This window comes from Neomonachus schauinslandi, chromosome 6 (genome assembly GCF_002201575.2).
Source record: "Neomonachus schauinslandi chromosome 6, ASM220157v2, whole genome shotgun sequence".
In the NCBI taxonomy this organism is placed as follows: domain Eukaryota; kingdom Metazoa; phylum Chordata; class Mammalia; order Carnivora; family Phocidae; genus Neomonachus; species Neomonachus schauinslandi.
In genome coordinates this window covers 20,194,621-20,201,350 of record NC_058408.1, presented here as the reverse complement: position 1 = coordinate 20,201,350, position 6,730 = coordinate 20,194,621, and positions in this window count along the sequence as shown.

Sequence of the window (6,730 nt, the reverse complement as noted above, 5' to 3'; positions counted from 1 at the left end):
AGCAGGCAGAGAAAGAGGAGTCCATGAAGCTGATGGAAAAAGAGCAGCCACGGAATGAAGAAGGGCATCACAGAGACCACACGAGTTGATTTTAAGAAGGAAGCAGTTAAGGGTGTTCAAAACCTCAGAATGACCATAATGAGAGCCCTGAAAATTGGTCACTAGATTTAGTCTCAAACAGCCATGGCAGTTTCAGTGAAAAGTGAGAGCCAAAGAGAAAAGCCCCACTTGTACTAAGTTAAATAATGAATTTAGGATGGGTGAAGATGAAGTGCAGATAAAATTTTCCTGATGCTTGGTTGTGAAGAGGATACACCATGGGAGAAATAGAGCAGGGACTAAGTGTGGAGACAGCTTTTTCATTAAAAGTGGAAGACCTGAGCATTTATAACTGTTCCTGGAAGCTGGGAGGAAGAGGTTTTAGCCACTTGAAGAGGAACATGGACTTCTTTTATATTCCTCAAAACCACAGGACATACATAGGCAGCCCTACAACTTTATTGTTACATTGAATACCTTTAACGTGAACCCAAGTTGTGATCTTCCTTCAGTCATTCTGATTTTTTAACAAGATATTTCTATTAGTTTTAGCATTATTCTTCCATTCTTCCAAGGCCCAAAGAACCACTACAAGGAGTTCTTTTGCAGTTTCTTTCCCTGTCAGACTGGGCCCTCTACCTTTGGTTTTGATATGTTGTTGCATGCTTTGTTCATGTTTTCTCTGGCTCTTCTCTGGTGGATGGCCACTGCATTTCTCACACATTGATTCTCAATTTCTAAGTCTTGGCTGACCCCATTTTAACTAGCCTTGTCTGTATATATTTTATATGTAACGATATTAATTATCAAAATTTATAGACACATATATTATCCTGCAATTATCATGTATGCTGTAGTTCTTTAATTGTATATTTTACACAAGGTAAAAATTACTTTTCTCTGTGAAAATACTTTGTGAGTCGCTGTACAAATCTGCTGTCTTTCCAGTTTGTGGCACATTTTTTGAAGACTTAAATTTTTTTTGTCTTCTACACTGCTCACTTCAAAATTTTTAACTCAGTGAGAAATTCTTAAAACTCAACCGATCAGATGATAGTTATTAAAACACATGAATATACAATTATAGTTTTTCAACATTGACTTAAGAAATGTTCATCCATGTTTCAGGGCTAGTGATTTCATTTTAATTGATTACAGAATGAGAAAGTAAATGTATTTTGCTTATATTAAGCAAAATGTATATATATAAGTACATTTAGAATGTCATTGAGAAATCGAAGGTACTTAAAATCACTACCTAGTGATACCTTTTACTCTCCATTGGCTTCTACCACTTAATATATGAACAACATTTGGGAAAATGGCTTTTTATGTGGCTTAAAACACAGTTAGGGCTCACGGTTTGAAGTTTCCAATCAATCTTTAACCTTCCAGTGTTAGGGTTTATTTACTCATTTTAAAAGACAGCTTCTAGCAAAAAGAAAATCCTTTAAAAGAATCTATAGAATTGTTGGACAATAAACAATACTTTAAAAGCAAATTTGTAATTAATCAATCATAAATTCCACATTTAAATCTCCCTTGAAGTGCTCTTGGTTTTTAATTACGGATTTTGTTATGATCCCATGAAAGATTTATGTTCAGATATGAAACAAATGCTGTTTTGAATGATTAATTTTAAAATACACTTTTCCTACTAAATAATAAGAATTCCCCCTGTGTTTTCTGTTTATAAGAAGTAAGGAAAGTGAGTCTTATGATTTTGAATTCATGATAATGTCTTCATGGTAAACATGACATATTTGGAAAGTAGACCAAAAACAATAATTCAAAGGCATCATGAACAAAAATATTTACTTTTTAAAGTCCTAAGAGGATAATTTAAAAATAGACATAGTAATGAAAATCTATGTGAAATAAATGCAAGAATATTTAATATATCTACATTATGAAAACTTTAACTTTTTAAATCAGTTTTTAAACAGAGCCAGATATTTATTATATTTTGTATCTGAGCCATCATTATTTGCAAAATTAATGATCCAAATATTACAATTTATTTTCCTAAATGCATAAAAAGTTAAAAGTATTAGAACAAAAAAATACATCATATTTGTAAGGAACTAACTGCTTCAAAATTCTCATTTGTAAAAATATAAGTCAATGCAATAAGGTTTTATGTGAGATATCCAGGAATAGTTAATTACACAATCATTACTCAGAAAAGCATATGAATTGAACAAGACAGTTTTCTTTTCTCAGAAATATTCATAGCTGGTTTTAATCTAGATATAACACATAACACAAGGCATAAATATTTAATGGCTAAACAATAACCTGGTTAAACTTTGTTGTTTTTCTTTCTTCTTCTACCAGACATCCAATCCTGTTTTTGTGTCTTAAAATAAGGAGAAAAAATAATGTGGTTTCTTAAAGAAATGAAGTCATTTAAAAAATGTTATTTTCCCACCTCTGTTATACTTGGAAACACACCAATGTCTGTTCATTTATTGTTAGAGCTAATTACATATATGCAATTTATAGTCGAACATACACTATAAATAGTAATTGTATATAACTATAAAAATTCTTCTGAAATGACATAGCTAAAGTAAATAGTTGTCATTTGATATTCCTTCCTGATGATGTCCCATTAAAATGAAATGGCAGATCTGACAAAACAATAAGAGGAACATAGAATGAGCGACTCTTTAGTCATATAATAATTGATTGCTATTGTAGACAACATCCAACCTTTTTCACATAGTGGTGAAAAGGGTTCACTTTAAATTAATTGGCATCGCCATGAAATAAATTACATGACCGTGTGCTTGGGAAGCAACTCAGGCCCACATTAGATATAATTGGGGTGAAACTGTTACATAGAAATTGTGTGGGGGAAAGCTAGAGATAGAATTTTTGCATAGCACACAAATGTGCTAGTGATACTGAGACCAAATAGTCTGTTTTTGTCTTTCAAGACAAAAAGAATCTTTTTCTTAGAATGCTTTTTTTTTTTTAAAAAGGTTTTGCAACGATTCATATTGATTGCTTATGTTAGGAAATATATGATTGGGAAGATGAGCTGACCAACATCCACTTAAACAAAAGGAAAGTCAATTCAAGCTAAATTTCAAGTTCAAGATAATAGATTTGAACTTTTCTTGAAATTCAGGAAAGAAATCTAGCCTGTTCTCCAAAGTTATGGGCCAGAGTGCTACTATTGTTTAAAAGCCAAGATGAGGGGCACCTGGGTGGCTCAGTTGGTTGAGCGGCTGCCTTCGGCTCAGGTCATGATCCCAGGGTCCTGGGATCGAGCCCCGCATCGGGCTCCCTGTTCGGCGGAGAGCCTGCTTCTCCCTTTCCCTCTGCCTGCCGTTCTGCCTACTTGTGCTATCTCTCTGTCAAATAAAAAAAAAAAAAAAAAAAAAAAAAAGCCAAGATGATACTAAGTTTCTAAGAAAGGATATAAGAAAGGAAACGGAAAAAAATTTTCTCTGTCTTTACTGTATCAATGGTACTCTCATCAGACACACATAGTTACTGCACCACAAAAAATTGGGAAAACTCTAGAGAAAAGTAAAGCACTGAAGGTGAGAAGAGTGAATTCTATATATAGACAAACTAAAAAAAAAGTTTCGGGAAGGTAAAGTTTGATACTAGCTCATGTTTGCAATGCCCTAAAGGTCTTAGAGTTTTACAATATAGTATTAGTAAAAAAAAAAAAATGTTGGTTTTATTTTGAGGCTGAAATAGATCCTTTCTAGGCAAATACAAGAAACCATATTTGCATAAATTTATAAGAATAAGTAATCATTACTGATGAATTATTGCTATTTGATAGTCAAATAAATTCAAAAGGGTTTTGAATAAATTCATGGATCCTGGTTCCGCATTGGATGGTTAAAAAAGCTAAGATTTTTTAAGGAATATATAATTTAATTTGCTTAGGTCTGATCTAACGGAGGCCAAACATAAATTGCTTTAAAATATATTCTGTAGGAACCGTCAGAAAACAGAAAACATCATGTTTGAAAAAAACTCATAATTTGAAGGTTATATCTATAACAATATCTTGTAATTTTATTACTATTCTACTGCTTAGCTTAGCTTTTAATATAAGCACTTCATTTCTTAAAGCCAATGACCTATTTTTAGAAAATGCCATTATACACTCATTGAATATTTAAATATTTTACCAGGGATGTTAATGTTGTTATTCATTTTTTTTGCAAGCTAATCTCTTTTATTTAAAAATTCCATTCATAAGATTGCTCATCAGTGATAACTGATAAAATCAAATAGGATATGGAGTGAAAGAGACATAAATAGAGCCACATGTGTATGTTATACATCTGGTATTTTACTGAAAATCCTTACTACCAAGTATTCCAAAAACCTGATTTTTTTTTTATTCCAAAAATCGCAATTGTTCCTTTTTCTGTCCTATTAAATCAGAAAACCTACAACTATAGCTTGGGAGGGGGAGGGAGTCAGGGAAGTGGGAGGAAAGTATGGCTATTTAATTAGGGGTCATTCAGCTTCCCATTTTTCAACAAGTTGTTTTGACACCTACCATATTTTTACTCATTATCAGCCATCTCCTACTCCTAGGTAGTGTAAGTTTGACTTGGGGCTTCCCCTGCATTGTTAGAGAAAACTGAGAGACAGGCATTAAACATCAAGTCTTACTCTGGGATAACAAGAAGAAAGCTGCACACAGAGTATTAAAAAATCAATTGGAATACTCAATGAAAGGAGCAGTGCCTGGGTGTTTGAGGATCAGTAGGACTTGAGCTCGCCAGGCGTCCAGCCCGGTTCCAGCTGGGAAGGAGTCTACACAGCAGCTGTGGGAAGAGGCAGTGTGGCACCTTGGGAGAAGGTTACCAGGTTCTTGGTGGTGTGGCACCTTGGGAAGCCGCTTACCAGCTGTGAGACTGGCGGGAAGAACTGAGAGCTCGTGTGTTGTGTGTCTAAGAGGAGGGATGTAATTTTAATTTCTAAGTCTCCTTCTAACTTGTAAAGTCTTTTTCATTCTTTTTCATCTCTGGGAATCATCTTTTTTTCCCCCCTGGGAATAATTTTTAAATTTCATATTGAAAGAGAGACTAACTTAAGGTTGGAACCTTTAGAGTAAATGGTGAAAAGTATGTAGCTATTTCTCACTACGTGCCCCTTTAAGGTGGCACTGAATACTTCACAGTCAGTGTGTGTGATGCCCTCCTTTAAAGAATTTGCAAATGTATAGGGAATATTCCATTTGCATGTGCTTAAGTGTTTATTTTTCATGACAAAGAGGAGACAAAATTTTGCCTATCAAATGAACACTTTGTGGAAACACAAAGCAAGCCATGCTGTTTGTCCTCTATTTTTAAATATTGAATTAATCCCCAAATTGGAGATACTAACAAAAATAAATAAATGTTTACAAATAAAATGAAAACATGGAAGATCTGTTGAATCTTTATAGCTTTTCATATTGACATGGAATTATTCATACTTATATATAGAAAGAAACAATTTTAGGAACATCTCAAAAATGCATTTTGAAAATTTCTTTGAGTTCCATAAACAAGTTCCAGTACTGAATGAGTGAATAGATACTTAACTCCCCAATTCAAGTAGATATGCTGCAATAATTTTTTATTTTGTGGGACAATTACTGCTATGCAGTTCATTATATAAGGACTTATCCATTCATTTATCCATTTTATTCCTGCTCTTTCCTTACGTTCTTATAAATCCAAGAAAATCAGTCCTCTGCACCCTCAGAGCCCTTTCTACGCATATGCCTAGAATTGAATGCCATTGAATTGAACCAAGTGATATATTTTGACAAACTTTGATCCATGGTGTTATTATATATATATATATATATATATATATATATATATATATACACACACACATTCTTGCAATTTTCTTTTTAATTAATCTGAGGGCCATAGCAATTTAGATAATCACCACATTATTCTGTGGCAGATCCTGATTAAAAGGACATAGCTGAATACACTAAAAGGAGGGCTGTGTTTGGTTCAGAATTTCTTTTTTTTACAGAAGTAAGGTTTGAATAATGTAAATGGCATTTAAAATCATGTATATAGTGCTAAACAGGCTCCCACTCAGCAACATGAAGATATATAGTTCTTGAATTCATAATGTCATGAGAATATCCACTTACGATTTAAGAGTGTATTACATCTCTATTAACTCCCTTGTACTCTTCCAGTAGGAGATTTCTAAGTACTTGATAAACTATGGACTCTGAGAAACAAACTGAGGGTTCTAGAGGGGAGGGGGGTGGGGGGATGGGTTAGCCTGGTGATTTGTACTAAAGAGGGCACGTATTGAATGGAGCACTGAGTGTTATATGCAAACAATGAATCATGGAACACTACATCAAAATTAATGATGTAAAGTATGGTGATTAACATAATAAAATAAAATAAAAAATAAGAAAAATATATATTATATATATAATATATATATGCTCAAAATTCTCTTAAAAAAGATAAAATGAATAATTCTAAACAAAAGACTTAAAAATTCAAACTTCATATATATATAAAAGTATTCTTCTGCTGAAGGAAAAAAAATGTTTTCTAAACCTTAAAAAAATTATATTGTTTTTGTATATTTAAAACATTTTAGCCTTGAGTATATTGATTAAAAGTTGATTTCTTCTGTCACTTGTTTTTCCCCAAATTACAACCTGATTATTAGTTTATCA